The sequence below is a fragment of the Triticum aestivum genome, chromosome 6D (assembly GCF_018294505.1).
Source record: "Triticum aestivum cultivar Chinese Spring chromosome 6D, IWGSC CS RefSeq v2.1, whole genome shotgun sequence".
Classification (NCBI taxonomy): domain Eukaryota; kingdom Viridiplantae; phylum Streptophyta; class Magnoliopsida; order Poales; family Poaceae; genus Triticum; species Triticum aestivum.
In genome coordinates this window covers 52,245,024-52,260,981 of record NC_057811.1, presented here as the reverse complement: position 1 = coordinate 52,260,981, position 15,958 = coordinate 52,245,024, and positions in this window count along the sequence as shown.

Here is a 15,958-nt window from a genome sequence, read left to right as displayed (position 1 = left end):
CCAGAAGGCTACGGAGGCCATGTGCATCGATGGCGGTGCCTCGCTGCATACTTCTCACCGCCAGCTCAAGCCGTGGGCACGTGAGATTACAGCAGCGGAGCCGTCGTTCGACGCTCATAAGCCGCTGAAGTGGTCCAGCACGCCCCTCATCTTTGACGCTAAGGACCACCATGACTTAACAACCGCGGTCAGGTGTTTGCCGTTGTTGGTTTCCCCAACGATACGCACCCTCAAGGTGAAAAAGATGTTGGTCGACGGTGGGGCCGGCCTAAACTTGATCTCGCCCCGTCGTGATCAAATAGCTGCAAATTCCTGATGGAGACCTCGTGAAAACGGGCACGTTTCAAGGGGTCAATCCGGGGAGGAGCCAGCCGAAGGGAAAGGTCACATTGCCCGTGATGTTTGGAGGAGAGTTGAACTACAGGACGGAGAGGATCGTGTTCGATGTGGCCGAGATCCCCTTGCCCTACAACAGAATACTCGGCCGCCCGGCACTAGCCAAGTTCATGGCGGCGTCGCACTACGCCTACAACATGCTGAAGATGCCTAGGCTGTTGACCATCATCTCCATCCCCTCCGACAAGAAGGACGTGTTAATTTGCGCCGACCAACTCTACCGGGAAGCAGTTGTAGCAGCTGCCGCCAAGGCACTTGCTCCTGCCGGTGAAGCCCCGGGAGGGAAGAAGAAGCCCATCAAGACCTCTCGCACACACTCCGGCCAGCGCACCTCTTCGGAGTGTTGTGCTACCGTCGAGGACGTGCGAGAGAGCTCCACCGGCAAGAGCACGAAATCCAGAGTTGAGCCACCGCAGATCAAGAAGGTGTCCGTTAGGGAGGATGGCACGGGGGGAGCTAACACTATAAGCTCCACCCTCGACAACAAATAGGAAGGCGCGCTCGTCACCTTCCTGTGGGCGAATGTCGACGTGTTTGCATGGCAAGCATCCGACTTCCCCGGTGTTCCTAGGGAGGTGATTGAGCACCACCTAGCTGTCTGTCCTCATGCGCGGCCCGTCAAGCAGAAGGTCAGGAAGCAGGCTCTGGAAAGGCAGGAGTTCATCACAGAGGAGATCAGGAAGTTGAAAGCGGCAGGTTTGGTGAGAGGAGTGCTCCATCCGACGTGGTTGGCCAATCCGGTGGTGGTGCGCAAGGCAAATGGGAAGTGGAGGCTGTGTATTGATTACACAGATATCAATAAGGCTTGTCCCAAAGACGCCTTCCTTTTGCCGTGCATCGACCAGATTGTGGACTCCACGGCCGGGTGTGATCTGTTGTCATTCCTCGACGCCTACTCGGGATACCACCAGATCTTCATGACAAGAGAAGATGAAGAGAAGACAACATTCATCACCCCGTGTGGTACGTATTGCTTCTTACGGATGCCTTTGGGGTTCAAGAGTGCAGGCTTGACGTTTGCAGGAGCGGTCCAAATTGGTTTTGAACCCCAGCTCCATAGAAATATGGAAGCATACAGGGATGACCCAGTGGTCAAAACCAAGGACATGGCAACTCTTGTACAAGACCTTGAAGAGACATTTGCCAACCTGCGCAAGATCAACCTCAAGCTGAACCCTGAGAAGTCTGTCTTCGGCGTTCCGTCCGGCAAGCTTCTCAGGTTCTTTGTGTCACAGCGCGGGATCGAGGCAAACGCAGACAAGATCAAGGCCATTGAACGGATTGAGGAGCCCATGCGGATCAAGGATGTGCGTCGGCTCACTGGTTGCGTTGCCGCCATGAGCCGGTTCATCTCCAAGTCCCCCGAGCGCGCCCTCCCCTTTTTCAAAATCTTGAAGAATGCAGGCCCAATGGAGTGGACCCTAGAAGCCAAGGCAGCGTTGTAGGATCTGAAGAAATACCTTTCCTCCACGCCAGTACTAGTTGCGCTTAAACCACAAGAGTCGTTGCTGCTGTATGTGGCGACAATGAACCAAGTGGTCAGCGCCGCACTAGTGACACAGAGGGAGATCGATGAAGAGGCAGTGGCGACGACAGGACCGGCGGATGGCAAGCCAGAGATTCCCCCGGCAGGGCCTGGTGCCGGCAAGGCAAGGCCTCTGGCAGAGTCTGACGCCGTCGGGGCAGTGCCCGCACAGTCAAGTGAAGTGGTGCAGAATAAGAAGATGATGCAGCACCCGGTTTACTTTGTCAGCTCCCTCTTGCAGGGGGCTAGGTTGAGGTACTCCAGTGTGCAGAAATTGCTCTTCGGCCTCCTTATGGCCTCGAGGAAGTTGTGTCATTACTTCCAAGCCCACGAGATCCCTCTCGTCACCCGCCTCCGGTTGCAACGGATACTGCACAACCCAGATGCGACCGGACAGATTGTGGAATGGGCCTTGGAGTTGTCAAGCTTTGGGTTGAAGTTTGAAAGTACCTTGACAATCTAGAGTAGAGTCTTGGCGGAGTTATTGCAGAATGGACCTCAACGCCCGAAGAAGAAATCCAGGAGACCGCTCTCCCCGGCAAGGAGGCAAGCCGCAACTGGATCATGTACTTTGATGGGGCTTTCTCGCTGCAAGGCGCCGGTGCCGGTGTATGACATCGCTGATTACCTGTCAAAGCGCGCTGCATTCAAGCTACCTGTGGAACCAGGTACCTTTTTGCTTCGGTTAACTCGACCATCCGTCGAGCCATCAACAGAGCAGAACACGCGGAGGAAGTCAGGCCCCGTCAGTCTGCCTTGTACCAGTTCGTCGATGATGTCCTGTACAGAAGAAGGCTGAACGGTGTGAAATTGAAGTGCATCCCCCGGGGGGAAGGACTAGAGCTGTTGGCAGAGATACATGGAGGCATATGTGGCTCCCACATAGGGTCAAGGGCCCTTGCCAGCAAGGCATTCCGGCAAGGCTTCTTCTGGACCACTGCCCTCTAGGATGCAACGACACTACTAACCAAGTGTGAAGCGTGTCAGCTCCATTGAAAGAAGCTCCATCAACCAGCTCAAGCCCTTCAAACAATCCCTCTCTCCTGGACATTTTTGGTCTGGGGGCTCGACATACTAGGCCCCTTCCCCCGCGCTATTGGGGGCTTTGAGTACTTGTACGTCGCAATCGACAAGTTCACAAAGTGGCCGGAGGTGGAACCGGTGAGGAAGGTGACAACACAGTCAGCCGTCAAGTTCTTCAAGGGACTAGTCTGTCGTTTTGGTGTGCCAAACAGAGTCATCACCGATAACGGCACGCAGTTCACATGCCACACCTTCATGCAATACATTCAAGACATCGGCAGCAAGATCTGTTTTGCTTCCGTGGCACACCCCCGGAGCAACGGCCAAGCGGAGAGGGCAAATGCTGAAGTGTTGCGAGGCTTGAGAACGAAGACTTCTGACAAGCAGCACAAGAGCGGAAGGCGCTGGATTGATGAGTTGCCGGCGGTTCTTTGGTCGATCAAGACGACGCCAAATCAAGCCACTGGCCAGACACCCTTTGCCCTATTATATGGGGCATAAACAGTTCTCCCTATGGAACTCATATACGGGTCACCTCGAGTGCTCGCTTATGATGAGCTTTAGCAAGAGCCATTCCGGCAAGATAACGCGACGCTCCTTGAGGAAGGTCATCTTCGGGCAGCTGTGAGAGCAGCACGCTACCAGCAGGCCTTGCACCGCTACCATCGCCGCTACCATCGCCGCAAGGTCCATGCCCGAAGCTTTGAGGAAGGCGACCTTGTTCTTCGGCAGTCAGCCAAGAATTCCAACAAGTTGACACCGATGTGGGAAGGCCCTTATCGGGTAATACGAGTCACCAGGCCTGGTGCAGTCCGCCTAGAGAACGAAGATGCTATCCCAGTGAGTAACTCCTGGAACATCGAGCATCTTCGCTAGTTTTACCCATAAGGTGCGGCTTGCCGGGCCTCCCGGCAAGCCACCTTTTGTACAAGCTTTGCCGGCAAGGCATGTAACCCTCTGTACAAAGCCAGGCACAGACCCTGAGCATAAATAAACGAAGCGCTGCCGCCCTAAGTTATAGCATGCATGCTAGGTTGAGTCTCTCCCTCGGTTAGGGTTGATAGTGCTTAGCGGCGACTAACCCGTAGCCTAGAGGTCGAGTGTGCGTCTTTCTGTCTTCTTTGGTTCGCAGGGCACGTGGACACTTCTCCTGAGCCACTTGCGAGAAAGAGGACGGATCGGTGCTCCGGCCCCGGCAAGCCAGGATTGCCGGGGGCTGAAGATACAAGGATCCAACCACGACAAGCCAAGGTTGCCGAGGGCTGCGGATTCAGATAAGTCTTTCATTCCCCTGTTATGCATTTCCATACGGGACTGGGACGTGTGAAACCTCGTTTATTTTCTTAAAACAACCATGCTCCCCTTTTCCCGTGCCCAGGAGCTATCCCCTGGGTCGGAACTTGGTCGTAGTCGCGGTGGCAAGAGAAACATACGAGGGGCCTAACTCTACATCGCCCCTGCCTCCGCCGAGAGTGTGAGAACGGTTGGCTGAAGTGGGGGAACGGCAAGGCCTGTTGCCGGGCGATAATGTTTATATTAAAAATAACAAGGATTCAGCCTTGGCATGGGCCTCACTGACGCACAAAGAACCCGACAAACACCCCTTTTCATAAAAAAACGTCCCATACAGGTACAGTTCGTACGGAATAAAAAAACATGAGCAAGGGGATTACAAGTTTCAAATCTAACAAATGCCCGCAGGCTTACGAACTAAAAAAGATAAGGTGCCCATAATCCCTTTCTTTTCCCTCTCCTCAGGAAATGGAACAAGATGATGGAAGGGCAAAAAGAGCGACTAGGCGAGGCACGAGCAGCAGAAGGCACCAGGAGAACATCCCGGTGGCCATCCCGGGGAGAGGCCGGTGATGATGATGACGGGAGAAGAGCTGGAAGACGAGGCGGCAGGACCGGCAATACCCGACGAAGGCGTCGGTGGCCGCGTACTCCAACTTGACGGCCCGTCACCCGCCTTCTTCGCCTTCTCCGGGCCTCCTACGCCAGCCGCCCAAGGAGGCGACCCCGAGAAGTTCAAGGGGCCCGGTGCAGATGATGCTGCTGCCGACACCGCCCCGGCACGGCGGGTCTGACACCTAGTCGGACCCGTCGTCCTCCCGCCTACTACGCTCGTCGTCGTTGTCACTGTCCTCCTCGTCGCTCTCCCTCGAGGAGGAATCTTCATCGTCGGAGGAGCTCTCCACGCAGCACTTCAGGCGAGTGCCAAGATCTCCGAAGACCATGACGGAGAGCAGGCCGCCCTCCATTAACTTGAAGTAGAGGACGAGCCCCACCGTTAGGCTATGGATGGGGGCGAATGTCTTCCATCCGCGACGGAGATACATGACGTGAGGAGCAGGGAGGTCGACATCGACCCGCGTGCCGCCGGTCCCGCAGCCCCTCATGTGCAACCTGAGGGTCTGGGGCGGATCGAGCTCCATCTCCTCTGCGGAGGGGGTGGGGAGACGGATACGACAACGCGGTGGCCGGCGCAGCCTGATGAAGGACTCGCGGGGTCCCCGACGTGGCCCTCCACCGCGGGGGGCACCGCTGGCAGAGGCACAGACGCCGCGCCACCTCGTCCCCCTCTCCCCCGACCGCCACGGCAACCTCGGCCACGCCCCCTCCCCCTTCCTCTTGTGGCTGGCTCCACCGCCACGGGCTCGTGGGAAGGAGGGACGCACTGACGAGCAGCGACCCTCGCCGCCACCGTCGAAGGCCCAGCACCTCCTCTCGCCATGGCAGGTGGAAGAAAGAAGCAAAGATGAAGGAGGATCGGTGCTGGAAGAATGCGGGACGCCGCCCTCCCTCCCCCTCCTTATAAAGGGGCGAGGGCGAGGCGAGGCCGCCCCACTCAGCCAATCCAGCCGTCGGAGGCGCAGGGAATCAGGACCGACCCGCCGCCCCAATCAGCGACGGCCCGGTTTCCCGCCTCCACCGCCCGCCACTTGCATGAAGGACGTGTGGCGAACGCGCAGGGTCGAAAGGATGGGTGAGGCGACCGTTACCCGCCCCGTGATCGGGGGGGGGGGGGGGCGTGGGAGCCTAGAAGACTGCGACCACGCCCCCTCCCCCTTCCTCTTGTGGCTGCCTCCATCCAGTAAATGAGCCGCGCCTCCACGCCTCCCTCTTTTTATGGGGAAGGCGCGAGCCGCCACTTTACCACGATGTGACGCATGCATGCGGAAACCGCCCCACGCATGCCACCGACATCACACATGCCCCCCCACGTCGCGCGTTCAACGCGGGTCGTGGGGAAGCGTAGCGGACGAAAAATTACTACCATAAAATCTGCCTCGCCTGCCCGCGCACCGTTTTGGGCCTAGCCCAACCACGTGTCGCGCTTATGTGTGGCCCAGGCCTGGGGGCTCCTGTCGGTGTACAAAAGTAGGGGCTCTCCTTTTGACCCCTTTACTTGTGCACGGGCAATCAAAGCCACGGCCGTGGCCACACGTAGCAGGGCAAAGGAGGGAAGCTGGAGAGAAGTCGAAGCCCAACACAAGAGAATCAAGGCAACGCCAAGACCAGGAACACAAGACAGCAAAGGGGTGAGGTGGAGTCCCCTGGCAAGGCCCTTGCCGGGGCGGCCTCCGCGGCACGGGCAAGAGCCTTGCCGGGGCAACTTGCCCAAACACCAACAGAGCGAGCCGCCCTTGAGCCCATAGGTTCCAACCCAACCAACTACGATTGGACCAGGGCTCGGGAGGCACCTCTGTGGTGGCATTCAGATCTTTGTCAAGACCACGGACATATGAGATCAGATGAGGACCAAAAGACGGCGACTCTCGGCGGGATCCTTGCCGAGGAAAGCCATAAGACCCCCAGCAAGATCCTTGCCGGGGACGACTGCGCGCCACGTTAAGACCCTTGCCGGGCCTTGCCGAGGACATCTGCGGGGCCACTGGCAGGCCCGCACCAGCCAAGTTTCCACCGCTGTTCGCATGCAGCTGCCAGCCCAACCATCTCAGCTGGCACCTGCGTGGAAACATGCAGCTTCCAGGCCAGATCAGCAGGCGCTTATGTGGCGGCATGCAGATCTTCGTGAAGACCCTACCACCATGCCACCTCAGCTGCCTGCCTGCCTACATGGCGCCGCATGCACCGCTGGCCAGGGCGCGTGTCGAAGCGAAGAGGAGCAGCGACGGACGGGACGGCCTTGCTCTCGTCCCCGATAAAGCTAGGGGACAACTCAGCGGCGCATTAAATACGTCTTGTCCTATAATACGAGCGATAAGCTCGCATCCCTGTAGGCCTTTCCACCTCCTGTGTACCACTGTGGCTGCCCCTTTCGACTATAAAAGGAGGCCCATGGCGTACTGGAGGAAGATTCGGCTCTTTGGAACTACGTAGCCACCATAGCTAGTTTGAGAGCTCAAGAACACTCAATACATCCACCAAAGCAGGACTAGGGTTTTACGCATCCTCGCGGCCCGAACCTGGGTAAACGATCCTTATGCTGACTATTAATCCTGCTCTTCTCACAACCCTGCGCCCCGGCAATCGTAGTAGGGATTCTTGTGATCCCATAGGTGTCCTTTCCCACCGACAACGGCGCAGTCCCGTAGGTCCTTACCATCTATTCTTGTGCCATTTGCTAATTCAAGATCTATGAAATACACACCCTCCCTTTTTCTTCTCTGTGCATTCAATCCCCTGAGAGGAATAGAATGCAGTTAGCTGTTTATCATTTACAGCCTTGAATGGAGAAGCTGATCAGAGTTTGTTAAGTACTTACAAAATCAGGCTTCTAACAAGAGTGGCATCGAGCACATTGAAGTTGAAGAAGAGATGTAAGTCTTCGAAACTCACATAGATGGAACCAACATCGTGTCGCAAATGATCTCTACTGTAGTGGATTAGCAAACCATGATGACCTGCTGACATTAGATCCATGCAATATTCATGTAACTCGTGGCAACTGGAGCTGCACTCATCAAAGTATTCGCCAACAAGAAATGGCTGGCCATGGACGTAATAGCGTGCTTGAAGTACGTCTGCTTTACTTTTAGCAAGTGTAACATCCCAAATTTTCAATTTGGTATGTTATACATAGATCATCATTGCATATCATATTTTATTGCATTTTGACAAATCCTCGATAAATCCTAACCAACTCAAGGACCCTCGAGAGAGTTGGAGATTTTCTCGAATTTTCATATTTGATTCTCATCAAATAATAAAACGAGGATTTTGGTTTTAATTATTTTTCTCTCCGAAAAATATTTCATTAAAAATAAATGAGAGGAGAAAATATGACTTCTCCAAAACCATTGAAATATCGGAGGAAAAGTGTTAAAATCATTTATTGGAATTTATTCGGAATTTATTTGCAATTTTAATTGCATTAAAAAATATTGCACGTTTTCAAAATTTTATTTTGTGTCAAAAAAATGTTCACCCTGTTCTAAATATTCTAACTAGACGGGGAAATTTTGTTATATCTTTCTTTGATTTTTATTTATTTTTCTACGAATTTTTCGGCGGAACGTTAAAAAAAACCGCGTTGCGCCCGACCGGGCCGAAGCCCAGCCGAGCCGCCGGCCCACCCCGCCGTCTCCCTCGCGTACGCCAGCGCCGCCGCTCGCCGAGTCCGGCTCGAGCACGGGACCCCGCCGCCTTGCCCCTTCCCCACGCCACCAGCCCCCCCCTCATAAATAGCCCCGCCGCCGCCCCCTTTTTCTCACCCCGAGCCCGCCCGAGCCGTCGCCGCCGGAAGCCCGTGCCGCCGCCGCCTCGAGCCGCCGCCCCGCTCGCCGTTCGCCGCCGCCGGAGCCGCCCCTCGCCGCCCCGAGCACCCCCGCACCCCCGCACCCTCGCCGCCCTCGCCGGAGCCCCGCCCCCGACGAGGTATTACCCCGCCGCCGTTGCCGGTTTGGTTTTTTAAAAAAAAAACGTTAGTTTAAAAAAACCCTAGAACGGTTTTTTTTTCGGTTTTGTTATTTTGTGAGCTTTCACCGACTCGTTCGTTTTAACGAATGCGTTCGTCGGATTTTCTCTGTTAACGAACGTCCGTTCTTTAACCGTCCGTCCGTTTTTCTTTTTCGTCGGATTTTTCCGCGATTATCTCAGATCTCGATTTCTGATCGAATCTTCGTTTCTGTTTAACTTTTCGCTCGTTTATCGGAATCAGGCGATTCAAGCGCCTAGAGTTTCGTCTCGAAATTCTCTTTCCGTTTAACCTACTTAAACAAGTTTTTGCTACTGTAAAATTTGACCTAGATCCAGATTAGTAAACGGAGCTTGTTTCTTTCGCCGTTTAATTTTCGTTGCTTCGTTCGAGTTTTTTTTTTTGCAAACCGGAGTTCTTAAGTTGAACTTTCTGGTTGGATCTTTCATTCGAGTTTTACCTGTGCATTAGATGAGTACTGATTGTTTGCTTGTTTGTTTGCGATAGAGTACCCGGAGTGTGCCGCTTGTTACTTCGAATCGCTAGGTTTCGCGGATCATCAGCAAGGCAAGTAACACTTTGATCATACTTTCCATACCCAGTTTTATTGCATTAGATCTATTCCTCAAACAATTGCATGATTAGGATCTAATTAAATTGTGGGAATTGGGAAGTAGTTGAGGTAGTACCTATTACCTGTTTTCTTATCAAACCCTTGGGAGTTACTTCTACGTTGCTATTATATTGCCATGCTATGCTCGTAGACGTGGATTGGGTTTTGAGAGATATTCATGACAGATGTGAGATTGTTAATAATGGTTTACTCGCCAGGAGCAGAGTATATGGCAAGCCAAGGATGTTTTCAGATACCATTGGCCATTGGTAGGCATGTTTTCCCCTCAGACCTCATAGTTTGGAGTCGCAAGGTTTGGATGTGATTTTGGGAATGGATTGGCTATCGTTGTATGGAGGAAACATCGATTGTGCCAGCAAGACGATTTCGCTTACCACCCCGGAAGGAAAAAGGATCAAGTATGTATCCCGGCATATGCCGAAGAGGACTCAAGTAAATTCCTTATCAGGAGTTGTACAGGAGGAAGTACCAGTGGTGAAGGATTACCCGGATGTATTTCCAGAAGAGTTGCCAGGCATGCCACCAGATAGAGACATTGAGTTTTTGATTGAACTTTTGCCAGGCACAGGGCCAATATCTAAGAGACCGTACAGGATGCCCGCAAAAGATTTGGAGGAAATTAAGAAGCAGATCAAGGAGTTACTGGATAAAGGCTATATTTGCCCAAGTTCGTCACCTTGGGGATCACCAGTACTTCTAGTGGAGAAGAAAGATGGATCGCTGAGGATGGTTGTTGATTACCGTGGATTGAATGAAGTGACCATCAAAAACAAGTACCCACTGCCGATGATCAATGATTTGTTTGACCGCCTACAAGGAGCTAAAGTATTTTCCAAGATCGATCTACGATCAGGATACCATCAGTTAAAGATTCAAGAGCAGGATATACCCAAGACGGCTTTTACCACCAGATATGGGTTGTATGAGTATACCGTTATGTCATTTGGTCTGACTAACGCACCTGCCTATTTCATGAACCTGATGAACAAAGTGTTTATGGAGTTTTTGGATAAGTTCGTCGTGGTGTTCATTGACGACATTTTAGTCTTTTCCAAGAATGAGGAAGAGCATGAGGAGCATTTACGATTGGTACTTGAGAAGCTCAGAGAACATCAGTTATATGCCAAATTCAGCAAGTGCGAATTTTGGCTGAAGGAAGTTGGATTCCTTGGACATGTTATTTCGGGAGAAGGAATAGCAGTAGACCCTGCCAAGGTTGACACAGTGACAAGTTGGGAATCACCCACGACAGTTGGAGAAATCCGGAGTTTTCTTGGACTTGCAGGATACTACCGGAGATTCATCGAGAATTATCTCGAAGATTGCTAAGCCCATGACTGAGCTATTGAAGAAGGACACCAAATTCAATTGGACTGAGGAATGTGAAGCTAGTTTCCAAGAGTTGAAGAAACGATTGGTTACATCACCAGTGTTGATTCTGCCAGATCAACGCAAGGATTATGAAGTTTATTGCGACGCTTCTCGTCGAGGACTTGGAGTAGTGCTTATGCAGGAAGGAAGAGTTGTGTCATATGCTTCACGACAACTTAAACCCCATGAGAATAATTATGCTACGCATGATTTGGAATTAGCAGCCGTGGTGCATGCATTGAAGACATGGAGACATTTTCTCATCGGAAACCATTGTGAGGTGTACACGGATCACAAGAGTTTGAAGTATAGTTTCACGCAGAAGGAGTTAAATCTCAGACAGAGGAGATGGTTGGAGCTCATTAAGGATTATGATATGAGATTGCATTATCACCCAGGAAAGGCTAACGTAGTAGCAGACGCGTTGAGCCGCAAGAGTCATGTCAACACCCTCATGACAGGAGAGTTACCTCAAGAGTTAGCCGAGGACCTTCGCGAGCTATGTTTGGAGATAGTCCCAAGAGGCTATTTAACGACATTGGAGATTCAGTCTACCTTGATGGAAAGGATCAGAGAAGCTCAGAAGACAGACAAGGAGATTGAAGAGATAAAGGAGAAGATGCGCAAAGGAAAAGCCAAGGGATTTCGTGAGGATGAGCACAATACCTTATGGTTTGAAGACCGCGTATATGTGCCAGATGATCCGAAGATCAGGAAGTTGATTTTGCAAGAAGCCCATGATTCACCGTACTCGATTCACCCAGGGAATACCAAGATGTATTTGGATCTGAAAAATACTTTCTAGTGGACCGGAATGAAGAAGGATATTGCAGAATATGTAGCAGTTTGTGATGTATGTCAGTGAGTGAAGGCAGAGCATCAGAAGCCAGCAGGATTGCTACAACCATTGCTGATACCCGAATGGAAGTGGGATAAAATAGGCATGGGTTTTATCACAGGATTACCCAGGACTCGTTCAGGCTATGACTCAATATGGGTTGTAGTCGACCGTTTGACGAAAGTGGCTCATTTCATTCCAGTGAAGACCACTTACACCAGTGCTAAGTTGGCAAAGATATACATGACCAGGATCGTATGTTTGCATGGCATTCCGAGGACCATTGTATCAGACAGAGGAACCCAATTTACCTCGAAGTTTTGGAAGCAGTTACATGAAACATTGGGAACCAGGCTAGAATTTAGTACAGCTTTTCACCCACAGATAGATGGACAGACCGAGAGAGTCAACCAGATTTTGGAGGACATGTTGAGAGCTTGTGCACTAGACTATGGATCTAGTTGGGACGACAACTTGCCATATGCGGAGTTTTCTTATAACAACAGTTATCAGACCAGTTTGAAGATGGCCCCTTTCAAAGCCTTGTACGGAAGGAGGTGTAGAACACCGTTGTTATGGGACGAAGTTGGAGACCGTCAGTTGTTTGGACCAGATTTGATTAAGGAGTCTGAACAGAAAGTAAGGATGATTCGCGATAGGCTCAAGGTAGCCCAGTCCAGGCAGAAGAGTTATGCTGATTCTAAACGAAAGGAGACAGTTCACGAAGTCGGAGACCGAGTTTATCTTCGAGTATCACCACTTCGAGGAGTGAAGCGCTTTGGAGTTAAGGGAAAGTTAGCGCCCCATTTTATCGAACCATACAGAGTTGTGGAATGTATGGGAGAGGTTGCTTACAAGCTGGAATTGCCCGAAGGATTGTCTGGAGTTCATGATGTATTTCATGTCTCCCAGTTGAAGAAGTGCCACGCAGAGATGGCTGAGATACCACTGAGAGATACTGTGCCACTGGAAGCAATTCAGCTGGAAAGTGATTTGACCTATGAGGAGAAACTAGTTAAGATTCTTGAGTATGCAAGCTGAGTTACCCGCAGTAAGGTTATCAAGTTTTGCAAGGTCCAGTGGAGTCACCACACGGAAGATGAAGCCACTGGGAGCGAGAGGAAGATCTACGGAAGGACCACTCCCACCTGTTTTCTAGCCAACCCGAATCTCGAGGACGAGATTGATCTTAAGGGGGGTAGGTTTGTAACATCCCAAATTTTCAATTTGGTATGTTATACATAGATCATCATTGCATATCATATTTTATTGCATTTTGACAAATCCTCGATAAATCCTAAGCAACTCAAGGACCCTCGGAGAGAGTTGGGGATTTTCTCGAATTTTCATATTTGATTCTCATCAAATAATAAAACAAGGATTTTGGTTTTAATTATTTTTCTCTCCGAAAAATATTTCATTAAAAATAAATGAGAGGAGAAAATATGACTTCTCCAAAACCATTGAAATATCGGAGGAAAAGTGTTAAAATCATTTATTGGAATTTATTCGAAATTTATTTGCAATTTTAATTGCATTAAAAAATATTGCACGTTTTCAAAATTTTATTTTGTGTCAAAAAAATGTTCACCCTGTTCTAAATATTCTAACTAGACGGGGAAATTTTGTTATATCTTTCTTTGATTTTTATTTATTTTTCTACGAATTTTTCGGCGGAACGTTAAAAAAAAACCGCGTTGCGCCCGACCGGGCCGAAGCCCAGCCGAGCCGCCGGCCCACCCCGCCGTCTCCCTCGCGTACGCCAGCGCCGCCGCTCGCCGAGTCCGGCTCGAGCACGGGACCCCGCCGCCTTGCCCCTTCCCCACGCCACCAGCCCCCCCTCATAAATAGCCCCGCCGCCGCCCCCTTTTTCTCACCCCGAGCCCGCCCGAGCCGTCGCCGCCGGAAGCCCGTGCCGCCGCCGCCTCGAGCCGCCGCCCCGCTCGCCGTTCGCCGCCGCCGGAGCCGCCCCTCGCCGCCCCGAGCACCCCCGCACCCCCGCACCCTCGCCGCCCTCGCCGGAGCCCCGCCCCCGACGAGGTATTACCCCGCCGCCGTTGCCGGTTTGGTTTTTTTAAAAAAAAAACGTTAGTTTAAAGAAACCCTAGAACGGTTTTTTTTCGGTTTTGTTATTTTGTGAGCTTTCACCGACTCGTTCGTTTTAACGAATGCGTTCGTCGGATTTTCTCTGTTAACGAACGTCCGTTCTTTAACCGTCCGTCCGTTTTTCTTTTTCGTCGGATTTTTCCGCGATTATCTCAGATCTCGATTTCTGATCGAATCTTCGTTTCTGTTTAACTTTTCGCTCGTTTATCGGAATCAGGCGATTCAAGCGCCTAGAGTTTCGTCTCGAAATTCTCTTTCCGTTTAACCTACTTAAACAAGTTTTTGCTACTGTAAAATTTGACCTAGATCCAGATTAGTAAACGGAGCTTGTTTCTTTCGCCGTTTAATTTTCGTTGCTTCGTTCGAGTTTTTTTTTTTTTGCAAACCGGAGTTCTTAAGTTGAACTTTCTGGTTGGATCTTTCATTCGAGTTTTACCTGTGCATTAGATGAGTACTGATTGTTTGCTTGTTTGTTTGCGATAGAGTACCCGGAGTGTGCCGCTTGTTACTTCGAATCGCTAGGTTTCGCGGATCATCAGCAAGGCAAGTAACACTTTGATCATACTTTCCATACCCAGTTTTATTGCATTAGATCTATTCCTCAAACAATTGCATGATTAGGATCTAATTAAATTGTGGGAATTGGGAAGTAGTTGAGGTAGTACCTATTACCTGTTTTCTTATCAAACCCTTGGGAGTTACTTCTACGTTGCTATTATATTGCCATGCTATGCTCGTAGACGTGGATTGGGTTTTGAGAGATATTCATGACAGATGTGAGATTGTTAATAATGGTTTACTCGCCAGGAGCAGAGTATATGGCAAGCCAAGGATGTTTTCAGATACCATTGGCCATTGGTAGGCATGTTTTCCCCTCAGACCTCATAGTTTGGAGTCGCAAGGTTTGGATGTGATTTTGGGAATGGATTGGCTATCGTTGTATGGAGGAAACATCGATTGTGCCAGCAAGACGATTTCGCTTACCACCCCGGAAGGAAAAAGGATCAAGTATGTATCCCGGCATATGCCGAAGAGGACTCAAGTAAATTCCTTATCAGGAGTTGTACAGGAGGAAGTACCAGTGGTGAAGGATTACCCGGATGTATTTCCAGAAGAGTTGCCAGGCATGCCACCAGATAGAGACATTGAGTTTTTGATTGAACTTTTGCCAGGCACAGGGCCAATATCTAAGAGACCGTACAGGATGCCCGCAAAAGATTTGGAGGAAATTAAGAAGCAGATCAAGGAGTTACTGGATAAAGGCTATATTTGCCCAAGTTCGTCACCTTGGGGATCACCAGTACTTCTAGTGGAGAAGAAAGATGGATCGCTGAGGATGGTTGTTGATTACCGTGGATTGAATGAAGTGACCATCAAAAACAAGTACCCACTGCCGATGATCAATGATTTGTTTGACCGCCTACAAGGAGCTAAAGTATTTTCCAAGATCGATCTACGATCAGGATACCATCAGTTAAAGATTCAAGAGCAGGATATACCCAAGACGGCTTTTACCACCAGATATGGGTTGTATGAGTATACCGTTATGTCATTTGGTCTGACTAACGCACCTGCCTATTTCATGAACCTGATGAACAAAGTGTTTATGGAGTTTTTGGATAAGTTCGTCGTGGTGTTCATTGACGACATTTTAGTCTTTTCCAAGAATGAGGAAGAGCATGAGGAGCATTTACGATTGGTACTTGAGAAGCTCAGAGAACATCAGTTATATGCCAAATTCAGCAAGTGCGAATTTTGGCTGAAGGAAGTTGGATTCCTTGGACATGTTATTTCGGGAGAAGGAATAGCAGTAGACCCTGCCAAGGTTGACACAGTGACAAGTTGGGAATCACCCACGACAGTTGGAGAAATCCGGAGTTTTCTTGGACTTGCAGGATACTACCGGAGATTCATCGAGAATTATCTCGAAGATTGCTAAGCCCATGACTGAGCTATTGAAGAAGGACACCAAATTCAATTGGACTGAGGAATGTGAAGCTAGTTTCCAAGAGTTGAAGAAACGATTGGTTACATCACCAGTGTTGATTCTGCCAGATCAACGCAAGGATTATGAAGTTTATTGCGACGCTTCTCGTCGAGGACTTGGAGTAGTGCTTATGCAGGAAGGAAGAGTTGTGTCATATGCTTCACGACAACTTAAACCCCATGAGAATAATTATGCTA